Consider the following 19650-nt stretch of genomic DNA (forward strand, 5'->3'; position numbering starts at 1 on the left):
ATTAAAACAGTCAGACGGAGCCTGACGGAGCCTGAAAGTGAGGATTATCGTCGACCGCCATCTCACAGTGAAACGTGGAGGTGCAAAAGATGTAGGAGATTGCATCTGAGAGTCTCTCCTGTGCTTCTCTACTGTATTAAACTTCAAAAATTCAAACCTGTTATTTACTGTCGCTCCAACAACACCAGATAAGTCCTGTTTGGATTCCTGACCCCATGAGTTGAACTCAGATAAGCAGTAGAAAATGGATGGATGGAATTAATAATGAATTATGTAACCACACAATCTTTAACAACCGGAGTCATAAAATGATCATGAAAATCTTCTGCACAAAAGCAGGTTAACAGCTTTACTTGAGCCACAGCAGGTCTTCAGAGAGCATCGCCCTGCAGCTGGAACCATGAAGCTCAGGTGGATCATTCTGCTGTTTGCTCTGGGATTGGTAAGAGAAACCTCTTCATGTGGATACAATAAAAGTATCTATTACATTTCCAGGCAGGATTTGAGTCCATTCAGTTTCACGTGGATAATATTAAAGTTTTCTCTGTTGATTGATTATTGTGCTTTCTAATTTACTTTACAGACAGCAGCCAAACTAACCGGTGATACAGGTGAGCTAAACAATATATTTTAGGTGGTGATGTTACTGAAGGGCAGAATTACAATTTTACACCCCAGAAGTGTTTTAGAGGAATGTTGAACTTATAATGTCACTGTTCCATATACTTCTTTGTATTACTCTTGTCTGCATATTAATGCTTTAGTAAAACAACCGTTTTCAGCCAATTCTGCGTTCATGTTATTAGAGTTCACAGGTCTTTTATCTTATTATCACTGATTCCTTACCTGCAGAAATTGATGTTGACGAAGGCCATGACTGGGACATCATTAACATCAATGAAGGTTTGTTCTTGTTCACTGTTCTTGTTTCATGTTGCTTGATAATCTCTCTCTGAGGAGTCGTGAAATTATTTTATTTTTTTTCTTTAGCGGCTGGGCTGGACCTGTTGGAAGGAGATATTAATCAGGAAAAAGTGAGTTTATCCTTTGTCGTGAAAATCCTGAGTTTTATATTTTTATTTCTTTTGGTTTTTTCTACATTTTAGTAGTGCCACTGTGTTAAGTCTTGAGTTTTTACCATCTTTGTAATCTGATTTCTGTTAGTGTTTAGGATTATTTAGATTTTTGATTTGATTGTGTTTTAGTCTAGTCTAGCCTTCCTAGTGTCTTCCTGTATCTCACCAAATAGTTGTCTCTGTTAAGTGATTTCCTATTTAGTCACTTTCTGTTTTATTTTGATTTGTTTTATTTTGATTTGTTTCTTGTGTTTAAAATGTAATTACATTTCCTGTGTTGTGATCTTGGTTGTTGCAAGCGGTGTTTTGTTTTTCGGTTTCCATGTCCGTTGTTATCTCCTGTGTGTAACACCTGTCCCACGTTCTATTGAGAGGGGCCCTGGGTTCCTGTTGTTACTTACTAGGGCTGGGTATCGTCACCAGTGTTGGTCAAGTTACTTGAAAAAAGTAATCAGTTACCTATTACTGATTACTTCCTCCAAAAAGTAATCCCGTTACTTTACTGATTACTTATGTTCAAAAGTAATTAATTACTTAGTTACTTTTTAAAAACACGATTTACAACTTGAATAGGTGATAAAGCAATAGATCTTTCAGCCCAATTCTACTTTTTCTGCATAATCCATCATACAAAATGTAATCAAATGGAAAAGTCTCTTTTTAAAACTTGTTTTATTAGTTTTAATCTTTAAACTTTATGCATCAAGCAAAAATTTAATTATATGCAACATTCTCTGACTGGAAGAAATTTGTTTAACATTTAAACCTATTTTCTGCACATCCCAGCACATAAAATAATTTTTTTTTTGTATTTACACTCAGTCTTTTAAATAAATGCAAGTGAAACACAGCAGAAAATAAATAAAATCAAAGACTCAGCGGTCCTGTTGCTCTATTTTCACCTGTATAGCAGGCAGATGTTTGCCCTGGTGCAGGTGTGCCACAGCGGTCGGTGGAAGAATCTGCGAGTTTCTCTGTGAATAGCGTACTCGGTGCTTTGTCGGAAGTTACGGGTTTTTTTCGCTGTAAAAAGAAGTTTTCTTCCCACGGAGTGAACAGCAGACGCTAATGTTTTTGTCACTTTTTACGGAAATTTTGCCTCAGTCAGAAATATTATAATTCTGATCATTTGTCAGTACTGACACTTGTGAGACATCATCAGAGGTGTAAGCATCGCAGCAGATGTCTTTGTGTCTAAGTAACTGAAGATAAAACACAGAAAAACATGAAGGAGATTTTCCTGGTCTGGCTTTTTATAGCAGATAGTCTTAAAAATATTCTACAGTAGAACAAAAATGGAAGAAAACCATGACTCAAAATATAAGCATTACCTGATGCTGCTGAAGTGAAGCAGAGCAAAGTTACAGAGGTTTAATTAGAGACACAGCTAAGCGTTTTGCAATTTGTCATAATTTTAAAACGTTTACATTTCTTCGGTATCGAACAGCAGAAATTAGGCTTTCTTGACTGAAGTCATTAAAAAACAAACAACAACAAAAAAACAGCGGCTGACAGAGCTGTACACAACAGTAGACTGGTGGGTAATAAGCAAGTGAATAATGCATAAAATTGAGATTTTTAGATGGGAAACTGTTCTTAAAGTACACTGAGAGAGAGAGAGCTCTGTGGGAAGTGTGATTTTATTGTGGCGGAAGCAAAATGGCAAAAGTAAGAGGGAATTCATGACGATGTTTATGTGAAATGTGAAGCTTAGTTTGGATCTTCTTTTGCTGCTGGTTCAGTCAATTTTGGTTGGAGAGTGATGAAACCTGCAGCTTCAGAATCTAGCGCCAAAAAAGATTTAAACACAAAGTGCCGACCCGACACATCAGAAGATGTCAGCTTTCTCACACGCCGTCGGGTGAGAAAGCAGATTTTAATGAATCAATATCGTTTTATTAAAGCTAAAATCAATTTTAATCGATAAATCGATTATTGAAACCCACCCCTATTACTTACTACTGATAACTGCCTTTTTGATGCTTGTGATATGAAATGTGCATTCAAATAGACTATATGGAAATGAACCACACACAAGCAGGTCAATGATAAATTTAACTCCACTTTAGTGATAATTAGTTCCAAAAACACAAAAGAAAATAAGTAACATTAATAAAGTTTGTCGAGCAATGGTAAGGTATCTAATACCAACTGAAACCAAAAAATTAAATAATATTGTGGGCCCACACACACTCTCACTGACACACACCTTATCTGCAATAGTCTTTCTCTGTACGGTGTTATTTTTGTGCCACTATTCTGAGCGCACGTAAAAAAAAAAATTTGAGCACACGTAAAAAAAATTTGCAGGTGTAAGTGTTGCATTTTGAGGAGAAATTTATTTTGAGCGAAGAAAAGCTAAATTTGAGTGAACAAAATTCATTGATGCGTGCAAAAAATGTATTTCAGTGTTTGCTATTATCCATACACACACACACACAATAGCAGCCCCTCTCCCTCAGTTTTTGCATTTGCGCTTGCTCGCAATGTGTTGCTTGTGCTCTCAACATTTCTGCCCGTGCGTGCTCAACTCTTTCTGTACACCGTTATATTTGTGCCACAAAACCAGCCAATCACAGACTTGGATGCAAAAAAATCTGATTGGCTGTTTTGGTCTCCAATCAGCTCGAAATGAAGAAATGCAATATCCCAGAATCCATTTCGTCCAAAACTCAAACGAGGCAGTGGCGGAGGAACACAGAGTGGCGGAGTTTGAAATATTACTCTTTCTGGGTCACAAAATAAACTTTTAAGATATTTTCATGCGAGAATGTAGCTGTGTAAACTTCTAATATCTGCTCGATTTATCAAGACATCACATATTTGCAAAAGTGCTCTAACGTTTTCGGAGATGCCTATTACCCACCAGCTGACCGCATACCTGGACTGGCCATTGGGCATACCGGGCATTTGCCCGGTGGGCCGATGGTGATTTTTCATTTTTATGTTTGTTTTTGTAACGGTATAAACAATGAAAGGTGGTGGATTAGCCAATTGGTCATGATCAACTCTGGGCTGGACCAATTACAATACACCCGTATTGAGGGGAAAAGGAACGCGATTCGTCCCGTACTTCAGCTAGAATGAAAAAGACACAAAGCTGGAGTTATTCTGTCTGTGCTGCTGCCTCTTCTTCTCTCATTCTCTCCCCCTCCCTCTCCTGTTGCTACTTCAATCATGAAACTGATCAATGATCAGCTGATCGGCTTTTCTGCTACAAGTCCCGTCTCTCTTGTTTGTTTATCGCCCACTTTGCGCCAGAAAGAGGAAACCAGCGGATGTTGCGCTAAACAACAGCAGCACGTTCAAGCTTGATCAGCTGTTGTTAGAATGTATTTAATATTACTTTCTAGTATCAGCTGATGTTTGCTGGAGCCACGGCTGTAAAAGCTGCTGCTCATGATATTGGTTTGGATATGTGGTGAGAGGGAAACATGAAGGTGATACAAATCATGCATATATACCAACAAGACAGTGTACATCACTGTCACAACACCGTTTATTTTAGTTCAAAGGCTTTATGGTTTTTCCTATAATACCTGGTGGTGTAGTCGGTGATTTTTTGTCAGTTCAGCCTTATATATTATGTTTAACCAGAGAGACCACCCGGTCAGCTGGTGGGTAATAGGCATCTCCGAAAACATTAGAGGACTTAAGCAAATATGTGATGTCTTGATAAATCGAGCAGATATTAGAAGTTTACACAGCTACATTCTCGCATGAAAATATCTTAAAAGTTTATTTTGTGACCCAGAAAGAGTAATATTTCAAACTCCGCCACTGCCTCATTTGAGTTTTGGACGAAATGGATTCTGGGATATTGCTAGGGGTGGGCGATATAAACGATATACGATAGAAACGATATAGATTTGGCCAACGATAGAGATTTTGACTATATCGCTCTATCGCGATAGCGCATGTTGATGATGTCATCAAGCTGCGCCTGTTTTGGTAGAAAGTATCACAGCGGCTACAACCATTATCATCAGTAAATTATGTTCTCCTGACTGAAGTTTGGCCCGTGTATAGCATCCTGCTATGCGATTGCATGTGTCCCTAACCACCAGAATCCCTCACGTTAACTTTTATTGAGTGGAAAAAAAGTTGCCGTTCATCCTCCAGCTTCACTGTGCTAATGTTATGCTAACATAGCTGTGTGGCTAGCAATCGCGTAGCACAACATTATATACCAGGTAGTCTAACTTCGGTAACCCTGCAAACGCCACTGCTGTTTAGTTTTCTGTCTTCATTTATGTTGGAAGTGGTAGCAGAGCTGTACGTTTTAATTAGTTTCAAAAATCTCTCAGTCAGAACATGGTATGAAATGTTTAGGTATAAACTAGCGAGCTAACTTCCTGTTAACTTCTAACTCCGTTAAATTTAATAAATTCTGTTTTCACGGATGCATGGATGTTAAACTTAATTGTTACACCCGATAAAGCAGCAACGCTGATGATTTAATTAAGGATGAAAGAATTTAGACTGTTTTTAACTCTCAGTGTTCGTTTGACTTTGGGACCTGAAGTGGACGGAGTTTTGGACCCAGATTACTCCTCACTACGGCAGCCGTAATGCTCTGACAATCCATCAAGCAGTCCATCAGCAGGCTTACCAAAGTTGTACTAAAACAATTTTTAACAGATTTCTACACGCCAAAATCGGTTCAAGGTCAGTGAGCACAACCAGAATTCATACATAAGGCACACTCTAGATTTTCGAGAAAATTAAAGGATTTTAAGTGTGCCTTATAGTGTGGAAAATACGTTATACAGAAGAAAAGAATATATCGTGATATATATTGTTATCGCACATGCTTCAAATTATATCGCGATATGAATTTTAGGCCATATCGCCCAGCCCTAGATATTGCATTTCATCATTTCGAGCTGATTGGAGACCAAAACAGCCAATCAGATTTTTTTGCATCCAAGTCTGTGATTGGCTGGTTTTGTGGCACAAATATAACGGTGTACAGAAAGAGTTGAGCAGCACGGGCAGAAATGTTGAGAGCACAAGCAACACATTGCGAGCAAGCGCAAATGCAAAAACTGAGGGAGAGGGGCTGCTATTGTGTGTGTGTGTGTGTGTGGATAATAGCAAACACTGAAATACATTTTTTGCACGCAGCAATGAATTTTGTTCACTCAAATTTAGCTTTTCTTCGCTCAAAATAAATTTCTCCTCAAAATGCAACACTTGCACCTGCAAAATCTTTTTACGTGCGCTCAGAATAGTGGCACAAAAATAACAGCATATCTCTGTTAACAAACACCTCGTTGTAGGGCTTATTCGTGGCTAATGTTGTTTTGGGCGCTTTACTTGTTGCCAAGCAGTAAAATAAAAGCATGTGCAAACAACCAGTACTTACGCCTCCAAGGGAGTTCAAGTGGATAGTTTGGGAAACTGGGTCAAGGCCACCAGCAGGGCGCGGCAGCAGTAATCACAGTTGCCATATCCACGTATTCCCACGTTAACACACAAGTTCAACACACCAGCAGAAGGGACCTCTTTGGCACGCCAGCAAGACGTCTGTCTCCCCCTACCGAATCAAGTAACCCGGTTAAATGCCAATTTACATGCTATTACATATTGTCTCAGTGATATTTGCTAAATAGATGAGTACAGAGCAGGACATGAGCTAAGCAAACATGCTAGGCTAAGCTAGCGGTTAGCGATTAGCCCGTTTTACACTATAACTGTAACAAGTTTCACACACAATTCACAGATTCATATTTACCTCGCCGTAGGGTACAACAGCTTTCACTCTGCAGTTAACTGACCGTCAACCTGAAAATAAAAGTTTGTCGCCAGCCTATGAATTCTGCTTCCACACGACACTGTTGCTCATCTCTCCTCTGTCTTCCCGCGGAGTACACACGGCCCCCCACTTACTTCCACCCCTCTACCTGAGACTACTTCAGGGTTGGCTAGAGCTGTAGTACATACCAATAACTTTACAAAAAATAAAAATAAAATAATGACACACCTCAAAATACAAATAAAAAGGCTAAGCATCTAACTGACACACATCACGTACCGTACAGGCATCTGTATACATTCTTAAACACAGTGAACATTTGCATTTAACCATCAAAATAAATGAACTATTTATATAGCCAGGGCTACATGTGCATTTATGGTTTCTGTGTGCCCTCAGTACTTTGTCGTGTTGTACCGTTTCCTGCCTGTTTACTCTGGACTTTCCTGAATTGTAGTGTCTTTGCTTTGTGCAAAAAGACCATTTTTATATGTATCTTACTGACTGAAAACTGAAGGTGAGAAAAAAATTCCTCACCTACAAAAGTCTAATTAAGGTTTTGAGGATTTAAAGGAGCAGGAAAATATTTTTTTCATTGTCGACAGAAAGTTAAGATTTTTGTAGAAAAAAATAAAAGACTATATTAAATATATTATTATATATTATTTCCATCATATTTTGTGCATTTTTTGCATTTTGTTTACTGTTTTTAGTTTTTAGGTCATTTTGTCCTGTTATGTATTTATGTTCTGAAATGGCTTATAGCACCAAAAAAGGAACTTAGCATCTCCTACTATCAGTGAACCAGCACGTAATATTTAAAATAACAGTAGCTGATATTTTGCTATTTTGCTCCATGTGGATGAAAACATAGACAGACTATGGTCTTTAAAAGATGACCATACATTCTCGGTCAGAAAAGTGATGGCAGTGCAGAAAGGCTTTAAATCTGCATATTTCTTTGTTTAAATGGTGTCTCTTCTGCTTGCGAAAAAACATCCAGTGTTTGTTTTTTTTATAGGCTCGAACACTAGTTCCAAGTCATATTACATCATGAAATTAATTTTGTAAAGTTTAGTAATTATTAGAGTCTTGAAGCTGGATAAAATAGGGTTCATTGGCTTAGCTGGTATTTTTACAACATAACAGTATTCGTGTTTCCCTTTAGACATCCGGCAGAAACTCTATCATAGGTGATCAATATCGCTGGCCAACAATCATCCCCTACTACTTAGAGGACAGCCTGGGTAAGACATTCTGGAAACTCCCATTCACAGCACTTATGACTCTATGCACCAAATCATTATGCTTCTCTATGTTATTTTGCACTTTGTAGAGATGAATGCAAAGGGGGTGATCCTGAAGGCTTTTGATCAGTACAGACTGAAGACCTGCATTGATTTCTCGCCGTGGAAAGGAGAGGAGAACTATATCTCTGTTTTTAAAGGCAATGGGTGAGTCAGCCTTCAACCATCTGGTGGCTTGTTAAAGAAACTACGATAACATTTGGTAATCGTTTCCATGCCCATTCCCTATAAATATGGTACTCATATATATAACAAATGGTATATGATACTCGTACAAAATATATTCAAATAACAACTTTTACACAAACTAATGTCATAAATAAACACAATTCATAACACCTAACATAACCAGTAATTGACTGAAGTTAACTGAACTGAAATTAATTGCAAAATCTAAAAAATAATAATAATTAAGTGTTAAATTAAATTACATTATTAGTGATGCTTTAATTGTATTACCAGTTTGCCTTCTGCTAATAGTCACGCAGTTTGTGAACTGAACTGGAAGATTGGAGATCTGTGTCTGTTTAGACATTTGCACATCTAGCTTTCATCCTCTACAGATGCTACTCCTACGTTGGCAACCTGCGTGTGGGGAAGCAGGAGCTTTCCATTGGTAGGAACTGTGATAGTCTGGGAATAGTTGAACATGAGTTCCTGCATGCTCTCGGCTTCTGGCATGAGCAGTCCAGAGCTGACCGGGACGACTATGTCGACATCATTTGGGATCGGATTCAGTCTGGTAATAGTGACAAGTGTGAATTACACCTCATTTAATCTAGAATTAGATTATACAACCATTAGGAGTTTGTGTTTCTCTTCATATGCCTGTTGTCTGAATAATGACAAACAATTGAAATATTGTGCAAAAGAAGGGTGATTTTCTTCCTGGTATTCCTCAGGTACAGAGCACAGCTTCAACAGATATGATGACACAGTGTCCAGCGCACTGGGGGTTCCCTATGACTATAGTTCTGTGATGCACTATGGCAAGACGGCCTTCAGCATCAGCTCAGAGCCGACCATCGTCACAAAGATCCCCCACTTCATGGATGTGATTGGCCAGAGGATGGGGTTCAGTTCTAGTGACCTAACTAAGCTCAACCGACTCTAAAACTGCAGTGAGTCATGACAACTTGTCAGAAATGAATAACATATACTACATATATACTAATGTTTTCATGCAACAAAAATCTCTTTAGTGACTCTAATGCCGATTAGCATGCTAAGCTAACGTGTTCTCACCTGGAATAGATTATTGTTGTATCAAATGGAGCAGAAATAGCAAAAATATTTCAAGAGCTTGTTGTTTATCATGACACTGAGCATTTTCCAACAATTGCGACAATTATGGCAGGAAACTACAAAATTCACCCATACTCAACTCAAACACCAAGTTCTATAAAATTCATGTGGTAATTTGTGCATAGCGTAGCAGACAAACAGAGCTGAAAATCTTCTTTCACTTTGTGTTATTTACTAAAGCAAAAACATGAGATTCCAAGTATAAAATCTAATCTAATCTAGAGACAGCAGGTACAAATTCCAAAACACTTACAAATTCCAAAACATGTGCAAACACCGATCTGCAGATGGATTCTAAACTTCCTCACAAACAGGCCCCAGGTGGTGAGAGTTGGTAAGCACACTTCTTCATCACTCATCCTTAACACAGGTACGCCCCAGGGTTGTGTGCTTAGCCCCCTCCTATATTCCCTGTTCACACATGACTGTGTTGCTAAACATGAGTCCAACATCATCATCAAGTTTGCTGATGACACAACCATCATAGGCCTCATCACAGGTAATGATGAGACGGCCTATAGAGAGGAGGTGATGGCACTGTACGAGTGGTGCATGGAAAATAACCTGACTCTCAACATCAGCAAAACTAGAGAAATGATAGTTGACTACCGGAAACGACCAGTCAGGGAACACCAGCCCATCCACATCAACGGTGTCAAGGTCGAAAGGGTCAGCAGCTTCAAGTTCCTTGGAGTCAACATCACTGAGGACTTCTCCTGGACCCTTCACACAGACACTGCTATCAGGAAAGCTCGCCAGCGGCTTTACTTCCTGAGGAGGCTGAGGAAGTTTGGCATGAACGCCAGCATCATCTCAAATTTCTACAGGTGTGCAATTGAGAGCTTGCTGACGAGCTGCATCACAGTTTGGTACGGAAGCTGCTCTGCCAGCAGCCGCAAATCACTACAGAGGGTGGTGAAGGCAGCAGAGCACATCACTGGCACGAGGCTTCCTGCCATTCAGGACATTTATCACCAGCGATGCCTCCGTAAAGCACACAGCATCATCAAGGACCACAGCCACCCAGCACATCAGCTGTTCTCCTTGTTACCATCTGGCAGACGTTACAGGAGTCTGCCTGCTCGGACTACAAGACTTAAAAACAGTTTTTACCACCAAGCCATACGACACCTCAACCACAACACTTAACACACACAACTCAGAAGCTACCCTGCAGCTTCACAAGTACTCTGATTAATCTGCACTGGTCACTTCACTTTATTGTTATTGTAATTTATATTTACAAGTACTTCACAAGTACTCTGATTAATCTGCACTGGTCACTGGTCACTTCACTCTATTGTTATTGTAATTTATATTTAAAAAGTGCAATACTGTAAATTTCTGCTGCTCATTCCTGTGCAATATCCCATCTGCCCTCCCGTCATATTTCTTTTCAAGATTTTCTTATTTAATCACTAGTGTACATATATTTATATTTATAGATACATATATATTTAGTCATCTTTTCTCTTTTACCATGTCTCTCTAATATTTTGCTCTTTACTATTTTTCTATTTTTATTTTATTTTATTTTATTATATTATATTTTATTATATTTTTTCCTACTGTATCATGCTGCTGAGAGACCGCTGCTCGTCAAACACATTTCATTGCGATGTTGACCCTGTGCTAACTTGCATATGACAAATAAAACTGAAAACTGAAACTCCAAAACACAACGGAAGTGCTCCAGGACACTAGGGGCAGTGTTGAGCTTTTGTTACCTAGTGGCTACACAAGCCAGGAAGTACCAGCGACCGGATTTGGTGTGCGGTAGTAACAGGTAAATGAATATATTTTTTTTAATTATTTGAATATATATGAGTGTGGTTGTTCTATCCTTCCAGGTGTTTTCTGCCGGTATCCAACTCCATGTGTTTCCAACAAACTTGCCATTTATTTTGCAAATCGAGCTCAACACTGCCCCTAGTGTCCTGGAGCACTTCCGTTGTGGTTTAGAGTTTGCATGTGTTTTGGAGTTTGTACGTGCTTTGGAGTTTGTACATGCTTTGTCTCCAGGGGCCACCGTAAATCACAGATCATGAAACAAAGCATCAAAGAAACATTTGCTATTTGTGTTCAGTGTGCAGAGAAAGCATATCTAGCTCATTTTCATCATTTTCAAACCTCTCTATTTTTTTGTTAAAGTCATCATTGGCTGAGCATCAAGAAGGGAAGAAGTATGAAGTATGAAGATGGGAAACAATATTTAAATTCATAACACACCATGGGTGTTGTTGTAAAACAGTAGCCAAAAATTCTACATGTATATTGAATCTACAGTGACCGATGGTGTCACGTCTGCTGTGACAGATGGCGAGTAGTGGGGAGAGATTGTACCCAAATGCAGACACTGACAGACTTGAACTGAGAGTGAGCCTGGCTAAAGTGACAATGACTAAATTAGCAAAACCTAAATTGGGAAAAACCTAAAAACGAGTACAAAGAAACTAGAGACCTGAGAATCTGGGAATGTGAGACATGGAACGGAAGATAAGCTGACAATCCAGCAACACAAAGACAAAGGGCATAAAAACACAGAGGGATAATGAGGGAATGAGACACAGGAGGAGAGCACAGCTGGGAGAAATCACACACGAGACCGGGAGGAAGCAAAACTGAAAACACTAACATAGGACGCGAGACTGTCAAAGTAAAACAGGAAACAAGTGATATTTACAAAGACCTGAAACTAAGGATACTGGGTCACAGAACCAGTACCGTGACAGATGGTACTTTGAACAAACAATAAACTAAATCTGTTCTTCAAAAACCAATGTCCCAAGATAACAAAACAATGTTCCACAGATTAAAATCTATCTGGCAGAAAATGATGAGATTATACACTGATAATCTTGGACAATAAACCACAATCAGTCTTTAGTTATAAACTTCATAATCCATGAATATCTTGGAGGAGAGGGAAATACGTTGGTAATCATTTATATTTTATACACTCATCCAGTTTCAATAAGGCAATAAAACTATAGTTTAATCAACAGATTAACTGTCCTCACGCTACACGGTACAGTGTTAAGTAAGGCACAGGTCCGGTGCCGATTTATTTCCTGTCTTCAGGTAAACACACAGGAGCTCTGGAAGTCTGCGAGTTGTTTTCTAGACCTAGAAGCCTTTTGTACAATATTATCATAATATAGCCACATGTGAATGGTTGTACTCTTGCTGTCTGTCTGCATTATCATAACTTAGTTGTCAGGCTCTTTATCAACACTTTTGTTTTTTTTTGGTTTTTTTAAACAGGCCTCCATGCGGCCCAATAAAACTTGGATCTGTGATAACACAGCTGATGAGAGCGGGCCACATCAATAACTCTTGCATAACAAGTTTCCATTAAAAAAAGAAAAAAATCTTATTACTATGATATAATTAGAATATATTGATTATGAAATAATACCAATAAATCTAAATGACCTGGTAAATATTACATTGAATTAAAAGTGTGAACTTCCTCTCCTTTTTGCTTATTTCTCAATTTTAGCCATCTTTTTTTCCCAAAATTGAAATGTATTTTTTGTAAAGAGGGAAAATGGCAGTGTTCTGTCCATAGGACTAGATCGAGTCCTTTGAGCAGTGAAAGTGTGATTGCTTCCTCTCAACAGCCACGTCTTCCACCTTTGTGGACAGCTGTAATTTTGAGGAGGAGAACATCTGCGGGATGATTCAGGGCTCTGGCGATGCAAAGTGGGAGCAGCTTGCTTCAGTGGCTGGAGGACCTCAGACTGATTTCACCAATTTGGGACAATGCAAAGGTAACCATGAATAATCACAAAAATGTGTGTTATTATGCTAAGCCTTCATGGAAGAATGAAGAATTCATTTTAAAATCTTGGTACTGACTTTTAAAGCTTTGAATTGTGATGCCCCTGCCTACATTTCCGATCTTTTAGAATCCCACACTCCCTCTCGCAGCCTGAGATCTTCTAATCAAAGGCTGTCGGTAGTCCCACGAACTCGTTTTAAGACTAGAGGTGATAGATCTTTTAGAGCGGTGGCCCCCAGGTTGTGGAATGCTCTCCCTCCATCTTTACGTTGTCTTGATTGTATTTATTCTTTTAAAAAGCAGCTTAAGACTCATTTATTTGGATTGGCTTTTAATTAGATTTGTGCTGTATGTTTGATTATTAATGTATTTTATGTATTTCTGTTTTATATTACTGTGAAGCACTTTGTGGTTTTTATCCTGTGAAAAGTGCTATATAAATAAATTGATTTGATTTGATTTGATTTGGAAGGATCCTGGAAATGAAACATTAAATGATTTCATTTAAAACAATGCAAGGTTAATATCACGTCTTCTAGCAGGAGAACTTTGCAACAAGGGATTCTTAATCCCAAGAGTTCTCTCTTTGTGCAAAACTAGTTACTTGGTTTTCTATTCATCAAGTTGAACTACTACTGTGCTAACAAAAATACATACACTGCTTTTATAGTAGGGCTACATTATGAGAATAAAAACTGCGCACTAAGAGTCTTCAAACTTACATCCTGTTGTTATATAGAGAAAGCAATAATACAAAAAAAACAAAACCAAAACAAACAAAAAAACCACAAACAGATCAAACTGATCTGGAAGGTTTTTCAATGTGAAAGATTTAATACATTCAGAATATAAAGTACTTTATTGTACCTTTAAGGTGTACAACTGCTTGCTACTGAGGTAGTACCCTCTAAGTACTACTGCTACTGCCTAGTCTGTACAATGCTTGGCGAAACTCTTGAGACACTCCTAATTTCTTTATATTTTGATTCCAATAATCAAAATAATATCAAATAATCTAAATTTGAGTCCATTTTGTAATTTTTAAGTGGTCTTGTGCAATAGTTTTCCAGGCTTTCTGAAGGTCTTTCAAAGTTTTTCTTTGGTCATTGGCTGCTTTTTCACTCAGTTTCAGTACAATCCTTCTGTACGTGGGAGGTACCCATTTCAGTAGGATCGAGCCGTAGGCATACAATCAGTTCAAAAGGGTTTAATCTTGATACAAAATAAATTGAACATGTACCAGTAGCACCTAAAAACAATTAACAATCTCTATTAAATACGATTAAATCTGTAAAATTGTATGACTGTGAGTGGGAGACAGGATAAGCGCTGCGGGGAACCTGTTAAAAACTAATCAACATATGACACACGTTAAAAGGGACAGCAACTCACACTTCACCCCAACTGGGCAAAATACTAAAAAGGAAAATCTTCAGTGCCATCTCCACTCAGACTCACCGCGGTGCATGCAAAAGCGGCAAGAAAAAGATCAGTTTCCATGCAGCTCCTTCACACAAAAACAAAACCACTCTAAAATACAATCAATACATACATACATCAGTGCCTTCTGATACAGTGAAATAAAAAGAAATAGACAAAAACAACATAGACAGCTGCAGCCGTCACAATAATCTTCAGCTCTTTGCTTGCGAGTTAAACCAGACTAAGACAAATTAAAGTAACCACTAGTGCATCGGGACCTCGGCCCCGCAGCCACATATCCACCCCGGCAAAGCAGCAGCTTGGCAATCTGTAAATGAAAACAGGACATCACTTATACTGAACAATTTATCGCAGCAGGAGTATCCCTCCCACCTGGCTTTGCATGTATTGTTCAGTTACCTGTTTACAAGTTGGGGACAGTTGGTTTCTTCACAGGAACAAAACAATAGTTTCTTCCAACAGGGAGTACAGATAACTTTAAACCTCCGCCAAATCACCAAAAAGCAAGCGGACAATTTACTAATTGCCTGCACCTGTGCTTATAAAAGGGAAAAACCCAGCCCCGCCTACCAGGGGCAGGTCCCAGTCTCAGGTCTCATGTGTCACATACTTGACCATTGTAAGCAGAATATTTTGTTAGTTGTTGAACCACTAACCACTCACCTATTATTCATTTAAGCATTAAAAGCAATTAACTAATTCGATGAACTAGTGTTGTGTCTGCACAAAACAGAAAATTTAGCAAAGAAACCATTTAAATTGTACCTGTAGGAACTTTGTTACTAGAAGTCTGTTGCAAAAACACATAATTTGTTTCAAATTCTTTAGTCGAACCTAGGAAAAATACTAAAGATAACACAGTTTGACAGGCACAAAATTTTGTTTTTGCACCAAGAAGTTGATTCTCAATTAGCTGATAATTTGGCATATCTCAAGATGTTGTCCAATGAGTCATTAAAAAATCTGTGGAAACTGGGCAAAAGAAAAAGACAAAAGAAGAAGCAGATGCCTTAAAAAGAAGAGAGATGCATCAAGCATTTGTGGTTGTTGGAAATACAGTATTTCAACAATTATCTGTCATTCACAGGCAATCAGATTTACTGTAACATCACAATGTTGATACTTAATATCACCCTTGACTTTTGCTGCCCAGGGAAAGGTTACTTCATGCACTTCAGCACAGCCTCTGCACAACCTGGCGAGCGCGCTTTTCTGGAGAGTCGCTGGCTTTATCCCAAATCTGGACCCCAGTGTCTGCAGTTCTTCCTCTATAACTCCGGGGCAGACGATGATGTTCTCAACATCTGGGTGAGAGAGTACGACAAGGCCAACCCCAACGGGAAAATGAAGCTCTTCCACAGCATTTCAGGTAAGAAATGACATAAAGAGTTGTGATTGTGAAGGTTATTGTTAAAGGTGTGATTTGGAAAGTTCTGAATTTGGTGACACTTAGAGATAGCATCATCATACATCTGTTTTTCCATCGTTGTAGGAGGTGTCATGGGCTCCTGGGAGCTGCATAACATCAACCTGAATGTGACACAGAAGGCGCGAGTGGTTTTTGAGGGCGTGAGGGGAATGAATCCATCAAAGGGAGGTTTCTCTTTGGATGACATTAACCTGTCATCCACAAAGTGTCCTCATCACATCTGGCACATGCGTGGCATCACCGAGCTGCTGGCCACCACACCAGTTGGACAGAAAATGTACAGCCCTCGCTTCCTGTCACCAACAGGTTACTCCTTCCAGGTAAATTACTATTAATTACTATTTAATATTTATATATCTTTTTAATTGTGTTGCATTAAAAAAAAGTGGAAACACTTCAAAGTACGGTCCTCCATAATAAATAAAACACTATTTTTGTTTATTCATTTTTTATTTATGATGTTCAAATAGATTTAGTCACTATTTTAGAGTCTTTTTCAAATGGCAGAAAAACAAAAGGTTTTTGAACGAGTGTACATTAGGTAATGAATGTGGAAAGTGCAAACCTTGTGGTAGCTACGAAGTGCTTGTCTCTACCTTTAAAGTTCTCAGTACTTCATATTGCCCTGTCCTCCTCAGATAGGTGTGTACCTAAACGGACGAAGCGACTATCCAGGGTATATGGCCATCTTCTTCCACCTGACCTCAGGCCCCAATGACGACAATCTCAAGTGGCCATGCCCATGGCACCAGATAACCATGGCCTTGATGGATCAGCAGTCCGACATCAGGCAGCACATGAACACACACCAAATGATCACAACTGACCCTGAGCTGAGGTCCTCTGACGGTAAGAGTCAGGGCAACAGGTTAACTAATTATTTGCCATATCATTCCGGGTTTTCAGTAAGCTGTTGCGTTTCCATGTTTTCTCTCCAGGTACTAACAACTACTAACAGCAGTATGCAAAAGTTTGGGCACCCCTGATAATTTTCATGATTTGTCTTCATAAATCATTCAATGTTTGGATCAGCAATTTCATTTAAATATATCATATAGCAGACGAACACTGTGATATTTGAGAAGTGAAATGAAGTTTATAGGATTTACAGAAAGTGTGCAATAGTTACTTAAACTAAATTAGGCAGGGGCATAAATTCTGGCACCCCAACAGAAAAATTACATCAATATTTAGTAGATCCTCCTTTTGCAGAAATTACAGCCTCTAAACGCGTCCTATAGCTTCCAATGAGAGTCTGGATTGTGGTTGAAGGTATTTTGGACCATTCTTCTTTACAAAACATCTCCAGTTCAGTCAGGTTTGATGGTTTCTGAGCATGGACAGCTCTCTTTAACTCACACCACAGATTTTCATTAATATTCAGGTCTGGGGACTGAGATGGCCGTTCCAGAACGTTGTACTTGTTCCTCTGCATGAATGCCTTTGAGTTTGAGCAGTGTTTCGGGTCGTTGTCTTGTTGAAATATCCAGCCCCGGCGCAGCTTCAACTTTGTCACTGATTCTTGAACATTGTTCTCAAGAATCTGCTGATATTGACTGGAATCCATGCCACCCTCAACTTTAACAGCATTCCCAGTAGCTGCACTGGTCACACAGCCCCACAGCATGATGGAACCGCCACCACATTTTACTGTGGGTAGCAGGTGTTTCTCTTGGAATGCTGTGTTCTGTTTCCACCATGCATACCGCCTCTTGTTATGTCCGAATAACTCAATTTTAGTTTCATCAGTCCACAGCACCTTATTCCAAAATGAAGCTGGCTTGTCCAAATGTGCTTTAGCATATCTCAAGCGATTCTGTTTGTGGCATGTGCGCAGAAAAGGCTTCTTCTGCATTACTCTCCCATACAGCATCTCCTTGTGGAAAGTGCGCTGAATAGCTAAACAATGCACAGTGACTCCATCTGCAGCAAGATGATGTTGCAGGTCTTTGGAGCTGGTCTGTGGGTCGACTATGACTGTTCTCACCATCCTTTGCCTCTGCTTATCTAAGATTTTCCTTGACCTGCCACTTCTGACCTTAACAAGAACTGTGCCTGTGGTCTTCCATTTCCTCAATATGTTCCTCACAGTGGAAACTGACAGCTAAAATCTCTGAGATAGCTTTTTGTATCCTTCCCCTAAACCATGATGGTGAACAATCTTTGTTTTCAGGTCATTTGACAGTTGTTTTGAGGCTCCCATGTTGCCACATTCCAGAGAAGATGCAAAGAAGAGAAAAACTTGCAATTCGCCACCTTAAATACCCTTTCTCGTGATTGGATTCACCTGTGTATGGAGGTCAAGGGTCAATGAGCTTACCAAACAAATTTTGTGTTCCAGTAATTAGTGCTAAAGGTATTAAAATCAATAAAACGGTCCCCAAATGTATGCACCTGCCTAATTTAGTTTAAGTAACTATTGCACACTTTCTGTAAATCCTATAAACTTAATTTCACTTTTCAAATATCACTGTGTCCTTCTGCTATATGATATATTTAAATGAAATTGCTGATCCAAACAACAAATGATTTATGAAGAAAAATCATGAAATTTATCAGGGATGCCCAAACTTTTGCACTCAGGTATACGAAGTCATTCCGTGTTTTCAGTGAGCTGTTGCGTTTCCATGTTTCCTCTCCAGGTACTGAGTTCTACTGGGATAATCCCAAGTATGTGGGCTCTAAAATAACTGAGCCTGATGGCAGTTATTACTATGTAGGCCCAGGCTATGGAACAACTGCCTTCATCTCCCACGCCAGACTGATGAGCAGGAACTTCATCAAAGGAGACGATGCCTTCTTCCTCTTCAGTCTGGAAGGTGAGGAAGATTTTAGACAACAGATGGGAACCACAATGTTTTGATCAGAATTACAATTCTGAGCCAAATATTATGAACCACCCCTGTTTGGTTAGCCTTGCCATTTTTGGAGAGGCTCCAACATAATTGGCTCTTAGATGTGTTCAGATTTTACAGCTTTCTACCCCAACAATATAGTTTTCTTGTCTTCCCTCAGATATATCGGACTTGTTGAAGCCGCAGCCTATGCCCGACTCTGCCGTCCATGGTGATGAGAGACCGATAAAGGCAGCAGATCAAGCAGCTCCACAGGGAGCTGTCAATAACACCACTGTAGTCATAGCTATCGCTGGATCAGTGGCAGGACTCATGCTGGTGGTTTCCATGCTGATTGTGGGGAAAGCCTGGAGAACGAGTAAGATGAGGAGACAGCAGGAGAGCAGGGAGGGGGCGATCATACAGAACATGTCTGGATTCGTGGAAGTGAGTACAAGTATAACAGAGTCAGCACATCTTCAATTGTTACTGTGTCCCTTCTGTGCTGATTAGTCTAAAGAAAATTTGATCAAATCCACATTAAATTTCTCTTTTTTATTACAGGAGCAACCAAGTAAAGATGTATCATCTCCTTTCTCTACACCGTGATGGGAAGTCAAGGGAAACATGTGACAGTGGCCAGAACAGAAACCACACTATGAGTGACTCAGTGATTTTGCAATTGTTTAATCAGATTGTCACCAAGTGCAATCT

At 39.2% G+C, this 19650-nt stretch overlaps 1 pseudogene; it reads left to right on the plus strand.

Moving 5' to 3' along the window:
- Positions 1 to 353: 353 nt before the first annotated feature.
- Positions 354 to 19604, plus strand: LOC134620706 (meprin A subunit beta-like; annotated as a pseudogene).
- Positions 19605 to 19650: the final 46 nt, after the last annotated feature.

This window comes from Pelmatolapia mariae, linkage group LG23 (genome assembly GCF_036321145.2).
Source record: "Pelmatolapia mariae isolate MD_Pm_ZW linkage group LG23, Pm_UMD_F_2, whole genome shotgun sequence".
In the NCBI taxonomy this organism is placed as follows: domain Eukaryota; kingdom Metazoa; phylum Chordata; class Actinopteri; order Cichliformes; family Cichlidae; genus Pelmatolapia; species Pelmatolapia mariae.